Source organism: Diaphorina citri, unplaced genomic scaffold, assembly GCF_000475195.1.
Source record: "Diaphorina citri unplaced genomic scaffold, Diaci psyllid genome assembly version 1.1 scaffold1151, whole genome shotgun sequence".
In the NCBI taxonomy this organism is placed as follows: Eukaryota; Metazoa; Arthropoda; class Insecta; order Hemiptera; family Psyllidae; genus Diaphorina; species Diaphorina citri.
Window position 1 is genome coordinate 49,098 of NW_007378580.1, and position 8,463 is coordinate 57,560.

Genomic DNA, 8,463 nt, shown 5'->3' on the forward strand with positions numbered 1-8,463 from the left:
TAAAGTATTTACAAAGATGGTTAGAGTAAAGTACTTACAAAGATGGTTAGAGTAAAGTACTTACAAAGGTGGTTAGAGTAAAGTACTTACAAAGGGGGTTAGAGAGTAAAGTACTTACAAAAGTGGTTAGAGTAAAGTACTTACAAAAGTGGTTAGAGTAAAGTACTTACAAAAGTGGTTAGAGTAAAGTATTTACAAAGATGGTTAGAGTAAAGTACTTACAAAGATGGTTAGAGTAAAGTACTTACAAAGATTTTTCCATGTTATTAACTTATTACATTATTGTGTCACAAACCTCGCAGTCTTTTACTTTCCGTACTTACCTACAAAGGTGGTTAGAGTAAAGTACCTACAAAGGTGGTTAGAGTAAAGTACTTACAAAGGAGGTTAGAGTAAAGTACTTACAAAGGTGGTTACGTTAACCATAAGAAGCAGACGGGGCAGAAACTGGAACGGTATTCTAGTGCCGTCTAAACTGAATGGCTGAGACTGGGTAGTGGTACTGCCTGTCACATCCACTGCTCTCACCTGTTCAAATAGATGGCAAATGACATTTAACGTTAACCATAAGAAGCAGACGGGGCAGAAACTGGAACGGTATTCTAGTGCCGTCTAAACTGAATGGCTGAGACTGGGTAGTGGTACTGCCTGTCACATCCACTGCTCTCACCTGTTCAAATAGATGGCAAATGACATTTAAGATCGAAAGATAGTGAAATCTATGTTTTAATTCGACCGTTTTGCATTTGGTTTAGATGTTTGTTTGAATGTTTGATTGTTACACTATAACTCGCGATTGCCTGGTCCGATTTTGATGAAATTTGGTACATGCGTTTACAAGATCCTTGGCGCGTCGATCCTTGAAATTTGGGATCCCAGAACTGAGCGGATTCATTTTTGGTCTGCCGAAATTTTCCTTCCAATAGATGAGTCATCATCATTAACCCTTGTATTCTTTCTGTAAAAACACTAATAGCCCGTTCTACACAGCTCGTAGCCCCGGATTGGTTAGTTCCAAAAGGGTACCTAAAGGATAAAATGTAAATTTTGGTTATTGGTATAGTGAACATCTTATTTAAAATTTATTTTAAAAGACTTTTGTCAATTTATTTTAAAAGATTCAATCAATTAACAAAATCCAGAATTTCCGATCATCGTAGGTATTTACAAATATACAGTGTATTTCCATAACATTTGCAACAAAGTAGTACCTACGGAGAACTTTACAGTTAACCATCCAGTATGCTCATCATCTCTGGAATTTAATAAAAAAAATCAATGCCGAAAAACAACTCCTACTTTTTCCTTTGAATTAATTTCTGCTTGTTATAGCTGATATTAAAAAATATCATTTTTTGCGGGTAGATAGGTACCTATCTCTTACCTTATTGAGAGGGAAGGGAAAAAAAAAGTAGTACGGAGAACTTTACAGTTAACCATCCAGTATGCTCATCATCTCTGGAATTTAATAAAAAAAATCAATGCCGAAAAACAACTCCTACTTCCGGCGGCCTAGCGCTTTCAAGGCAGACGCTCTACCAACTAAGCTAACTAGGTTGGCTCAAAATATTCTTATTGGTGATAAAATGGGAGTATTCACAAAATTTACTCGTTCAAGTTCAAGTCATCGTGGGTATTGGTAATGACGGGAATCGAACCCGCGGCCTAACGCTTACAAGGCAGACGCACTACCAACTATAAGCTAACTAGGCTGGCTCTCTCTTCTCTCTCTCAATGAACTGAACTGAACGGTTGGAACTTATTCCCTAAAGTGAACCGATCTTTGCCACCTCTAAATTCAAGTCTCCAAAAGAGAGATGAGATGAAGAAAGAGAGGAAGAGGGACAGACAGAGACACAAAGGTAGAGTGAGGAAGAGGGTGTGAATAATAAAAGCAGACAGAAACTCAACTCGTATAACCGTTAAACCTGTGTGTATATGATTTGCATGCTATACAATAGAAGATACCTAAGGGACAGACTATAGGAGAAGGTGAGAGGTAAGAGGAAGGAGAATAAAGGTGAGAGGTAAAAAAGAGAGTGAAGGGGGAGGTAAAAGGGGAAAGGGAGAGAAAAAAGGGGTGGAGTATAAAGGTGGGGAAGTGAAGAGATGAGAGACAAGGGAAGTGGGGAGGGGGGGAAGGAACCAGGAGGTGAGTGAGGGACATTTCAAGTGTTATTTGGCTCTTGAGAGTATCTATCTACCTGATGGACGAGAGTGAAACAGAGAGAGAAAAGAGAAAAAGGTACGGAGATAGTGAATTTGGAAACAGGAAGAGAGGGGAGGGAGAGGGAGGGGGAAGAGAGATAGGTATCACGTTTCTTGCTTAATCTTAACATCATTTAGGGCTAAATATAACTCGATATGTATTATACTGATTTAATAATAATTGTAGGCAATTAAGTCATAAAAGTTGTAGGTAACATAGCTCTGATTTTTTGCCTAAGTATAGCGACAACTCTTTTTTTTTACTTTCTATTACTACAGTATAGCGGAGCTATACTAGTAATGAAAGTATTGCAATCGGTCCAAATTTTCAAAATCGGGGCCTTATTCAAAGTATAAATAACATTATTTGAAGTATAGAATAACATTATTTGAAGAAACATAAGCATGAAATGAGATATGTGCGTTTGTTTCCTACATCAGTAGCACGGGTAACATCAGTGTTATCCCTTTGCACTCTAGGTTCATCAGTGAGATAAGGTGTGGCATATGCCATATGTTCTCTGAATAGATCCCAATGTATTCTCTCTGAAGTCCGTGAAGTGAGATTAACCTTCCACTTCAAGTAGTTATACTAGTGATTCAATTGCTGTTGTTGTTGTTGTAGCTGCACCGGCGGGGGTGCCAAGATTACTTGGCCTGTCTTGAACCGCAGTCAACCATCACGACGACCTGTGCTTTTCTTTTGAAGCATGATAAACCAAAGGTTCATCAAATTCAAATATGTAATTTGGAAGTTGTGGTGAGAAAGTTGCACTCTCTTCGAGTATGGTCCGTTTTGATGGAGGGAACTGTGAACTATTGAGGCCTTTAAGTCCCGAAAGCGGAGAGAGTAAGGCAGGATAGGAGAAAGCCGGCTGTTCCGAGAACGAACCTTGTTTTTAACTTTTGGATTTAAGCAATCTGATTGGTTGATTTCGAAATTTTCAGCCAATCGGAATTATTATTATCATTATAAACAAAAAAGGTTCGTTCTCGGAACGGCTGGCTTTCTCCTGTCCTGTCTTTCTTCTCTGTTCGCTTTCAGGACCCTGGTACAATTGAGAACTCATTAATATGGTAGACATATTTGGAATAATATCTGTATAATGGGCTTATACAGAGCGTAATAGTTTTTGAGTAAATATTTGTTTATCTCTTTTACCTATCAGTGCTCGTATATGTACATACACTAGCTGAATTCCGTCGCTTCGCTCCGGAATCCCGCTAGTTCATCCCGAGGCATGGCCAAACTTGTGGAAAAGGCATGGCCGAACTTGTGGAAAATAATAAAAAATACGGTCGCGCTGCGCGCTCCCTATTAGCTGCATAGTTATCAAACTAAAAACATAAACGAAACTCAAAATGTTGGTCGAGAGCGGAACTTTTCTCTCCCGCAGTCTCTGCACTCTGTGTATTTCTTATGGAGATTTTAGCGATCAAAAATTGATCATATCTCAGGATCGGTTTAGATTTTCGCAAAATCCTTTCTTATTGCACACCTAGACCATAAAAGGAATATCCCTACCAAATTTCAGCTTTCTAGGTGTTGTGGTTATCGAGATAGAGCGATCAGTGTGTGAACTATGAAATGTGAAATGTGAAATGTGAATGAGTGAATGGATTGGTCCGTTTCAAACATCCTATGTATACCTACCTATCTATTGGATTTGTTGTTGGTCTTCTTCTTCTCCTCCTGCTCCTCCTTCTCTTTCTTCAAAACACCCCTCCAATTGTTGCATTGATTGCCAGTAGATGGACCATCTCATTGAGGGCTCCTCCAAGCACATTATTTCACCCTACATCTCATCAATTTCAGTGTGTGTTTTTATTCTATCTCCAGTTACTTCTCTCGATTTGAATTTTATAATTTTATCTTCACTTACTCTCAAACTTCTCTCGAGTGGGGTTAATCATAGAGGGATAGTGTAATCGAAATGGGAAGTCATGGAAGTTATCACCCCTGCTGAATTACATTACCCCGTTCGTTTCTAATTTCAAAACACAGGAAGACGAAAGAAGATAATATGAAGAAATTAGTTTCGGTGTTCTCTATCCAGAATATCATTTCTCTGCTTACTTCTGTTTATTATTTTACGAATATTCTGTATTTATTGTCAGCATTCTTGGAGATCGTTTGGTCAGTCTTCTGTTCCCACTGTCATCGCTGACATGGATATCATCATTTCCAATGTCAATATTGGCATCAGTGGCATTATTCCTAATAATGTCACTGACATTATCACTAGCTCCCTGGCTTTAATAAACGCCCTTGGTCACTGCGACCTGGTTAGATCTTTTGTTATTTTACACATATTCTGTATTTACTGTTTGTTCTCTTTATGAGTGTGTGTGTTTTTTCAAAGTTTTTATAAGTGGAACTTTAACTTCTGAGGCGTCTAATCGTCCCGGATTGGAAAAGAGGAAGACTCCGCTGCCACCGTTAGATACAACAACACTATTAGACATCCTAAACCATGGATTTTGTGTCTAGCTTTGATTTTATGTTGATTTAGAACTAAAGTTTCAACAATCATTGTGTTTCTTATTTTGTTTGCGTGTGATTAGATTACATTGAGAAAATTGGGCAAAATTTTCGAGCTTTGATTGTTGTGGATTACGTTTGCTTTGAGTTCGAGACAGTGAAAATTGCAGCTATTGCTTGTGAAAATCTCATTTCTTTCTATCTCTTCCACTAATTTGATTCTATTCAAACTAGTTTTGATTAGGAGGTGATCACGAAACTATTAGTTAAAATCCATCTACCATTCTTTTCTATTTCATTCATTCCATTTATCCTTTTCCCTCTCTCTTTCCCTCCAACATTTCCACCCGTCTTTTCATCTCTTTCCCCCTGACCCTCTCCCTCCTTTTTCGCGATTTCTCCAGATCTTTCTCGGTTTTTAGTCCGTCCTTCCTTTATTATTACAATAGTAATAAAAAGGTATAAGGGACGGACTATTGTATTCGCTTCGGTGTCGTCTGTCTGTCTGTCTCTGTCCCCATAGATCATAGAAGGACTTATCCAAACCTGGTCGACCTATATATCAAATTAAAGGTCTTTTTACCAGGAACACGAAAATGGTATTGCAAATTTTGTCCAGAAAACCATAAAGCCAAAAAACCAAACAAACTGGTTTTGGGGGATTATTTTCACATTTTCTCACACAAATGAGCTCTGATCTTGAAATTTGTCGCGACGACCTATGAACGACGACCTAAGCGAGAAAGTTTTAGATAACACTTCAGTCGTTGATTCAAGACCGGTTTTAGCGTTACCTATGTTAAGCTACGCCGAGGAAGGCCAATAAATGGATGGGTGACTTAAACATTATATGTATTGGGAATAAAGGGAGAACGCGCTCTAGTCTTGATTTTAAATCATTACATGAAAGTAAAATCAAGAATGATAATAAACTGAATATTAAACAAATTAGGTAGGTACATACAAGGTACTGATTTTCTCTAATCACGATCGAATAAACTACGGGCTAAAAAATTCCCGGAGGGACGGACCCAGCTTGTTCTCTTTCTTCTCCCTGCTCTCGAAATTTCTATTTTTTCCTTCTCTCTTTCTTTCCCTCTCTCTCTCTCTCTCTCTCTCTCTCTTTCATTTTTCTCATTCTTATTCTCTAACCCTCTCTCCATCGTATTCGCAATTTCTTCTTCTCTTTCGTTCTTCCTTTCTCTGACTTCCCTTGTGAAGAATATAGTCTTAAAGTTTTTTAACTTCCCAAATGGTTGTGTTTTCCTGTACGCATAAATTTTCCCAAGTGTTTCTTCTCTCTCTCATTCTTTCTCTCTCTCTCTCTCTCTCTCTCTCTCTCTCTCTCTCTCTTTTTCTCTGCCTACCTCTCCCTTCCTCCTTTTCCTTCTCCAAGTGTTTCTTCTCTCTCTCGTCCTTTCTCTCTCTCTCTCTCTCATGGTTCCTTTTGAGAACTAAATGTATTCCGTATAAGACGGAAACAATAACCATCGTAAAGTACTATTGCAGTAGATAAAGTACTGCTAACGTACATTTATTTTTGGAACCATACAAGTAGTTTTAGTTTGGCTTTATTAAATACGAGGAGTTAATGTAGTTATAGGAGACGCAAAATTGATTTTTTTTAAGAGGTTTGACAGCCGTAACTGCTATGGTCTTATCGTCCCGAAATCGAAGAGAGAAGGAAGAGAGGATAGGAGAAAGCCAGCCGTTCCGAGAACGAACATTATCCCATCAGGATAAAATTCGCCCCGGGCGGGAATCGAACCCGTGGCCTAGCGCTTACAAGGCAGACGCACTATCAACCAAGCTAACCAGGCTGGCATTGAATTTTTAGATTTTTTTTACAAATTTGGGAGGAGCGAAGGCACTCCGTTCACCACATATTTCGCTTTACACGATGAGTTTTGGTTTGCCCTCAGTCCATTTGGACGGAACTCAGTATGTAGTATGCTCCCGGGACGTAAGCCAGATGACCTTTGGGATGGATTTGATTTGATTTGAATATATGACTTTATTTATTATTTAAAATTACAATATACATTTTATCCATTCTCCTATCTATGGAACTCGATTATCTCTGGGTTCGCGGATGGAAAATTGTATGCTTCGCGTCACGTCGTATGTAGGTAACCTTCATATTAAACCATGTCTACTTCCAATTGCAAAATGTAAAGTTCAATGTTTTTCATGGAACCTTTAATATCTTCTATTCCAAGAAATACTTCTCACTCCGAGTGCAGCAATAACATACTCTTTGTCAATTTACGTTTATAACGACAAAATTCGTGGAATAGCCCCTACATGGCGGATGTATAGAGTGCCTATTACCTTTTGAATGTAACTAAATATGAACTTCAATATAACTGCTCAGAAAATTTTTACGTATAATACAATTGCAAACAATTCGACAAATATGAAACCATCAAATGTAATAGCCTTGTTGTGCTCTGCTTGCTTTCAATTCGGTCAACTTTATACATGTCACCAAGGCGGTGTGCTCGGTCCAATGGGTTTTCTCATTGCTGTCGGCATTGCATAAATTTTGCAACGCCAATATTATGTAAGTACATAGCGAGTTGTTCATGGAACACTACAGAGCAAGATATCCCCAAGATAGAGACAAAGACTACAGGGTGACAAATGACGGACGTAAAGTTTTACACTATCACCTACAGCAGTTGCATTTGAATAACACAGGGGCACTATGATGTGAATTATTACATGTGGTTTCATTACTGAATCATATGAATCAATCCGTCCTGGATCATGGGCTTGAAATTTTCCACTTCTCAACACGTTTCTCAAAGAATTGTGCTATAAAAGCGGATTAGATCCTAGATGCATACTCATTGTCATCACCACCATGGTAACTCCAATGCTGTGGTGTGCTTTCATCATGAACATCATTCAGAAAGGACCTAGGAAGCGATGAAAAATGAGGCATTCTTCGACATTGAGGAATGTGAACTTTTCCACACACCCAGTAACATTTGAAAGCCGAACCGTGCGCTATTTTATGTATTTTCGTAAGGAAGGAAAAGTTATGAAAATACATTTTGTTATTTTCAATTTCATTAAAAAGTTTTCTTTCAAGTGAACTTAGTAGCTTTTGTTTGCTCACTTTCGATTCATTATTTTTTAATAATGTCTTTATAAGAAAAAAGTAAGAAAATCGTTACTTTTCCTCTGTGTAGTAAGTTTACTTTGAAATTTACTTTTGGTTCATTTGTAACTTGATTGGAGTTATTCAATATTGCCAATTGAAGTCGTCAAGTTAGTCCGTGTTCAATGTTCATATGTGAGCGGTACTTGGATCAAAAAATAAATTAGTAGATAGGTATTAGATATTAGTGCTTTATTAAGACATATAAGACATATGTCGAATCTATATAAATAAAATTGTAGATTTGTCTGTACATTGCTTAGAATCGTGAAATTTTTAGTTATTCTTACTCCTTATGCATCCAGGTGAGCGGTACTTGGATCAAAAAATAAATTAGTAGATATAGGTATTAGATATTAGTGCTTTATTAAGACTGTCGAATTAGGACGTATACCTAGACGTAGAGCTTTTATTAAGAATTTTCGTCAAACTGCTTTTGCAAAATTGTGGAGAAATTCCCAAGGATTACAGAAATTAAACCACATTTCTAAAAAGAAACTGTCGATACGATAGGCGTTATTGTTTGTAAGTCGCCGAGAAGCAGTAAGTAGCACAAGTTCTGCAGCAAGTATTAACACAAGTAGCGTTGCCATGTTTGAGATGTTTC

The 8,463-nt window shown here is 37.8% G+C and overlaps 1 long non-coding RNA gene across 1 annotated transcript in view; it reads right to left on the bottom strand.

Moving 5' to 3' along the window:
• LOC113469599 overlaps nucleotides 1-532 on the bottom strand; it is a 2,190-nt gene extending 1,658 nt beyond the window's left edge. Inside the window, exon 1 of the long non-coding RNA XR_003392963.1 lies at nucleotides 406-532. This is a non-coding gene — a long non-coding RNA (uncharacterized LOC113469599). The remainder of the gene's footprint in view (nucleotides 1-405) is intronic.
• Nucleotides 533-8,463: the final 7,931 nt, after the last annotated feature.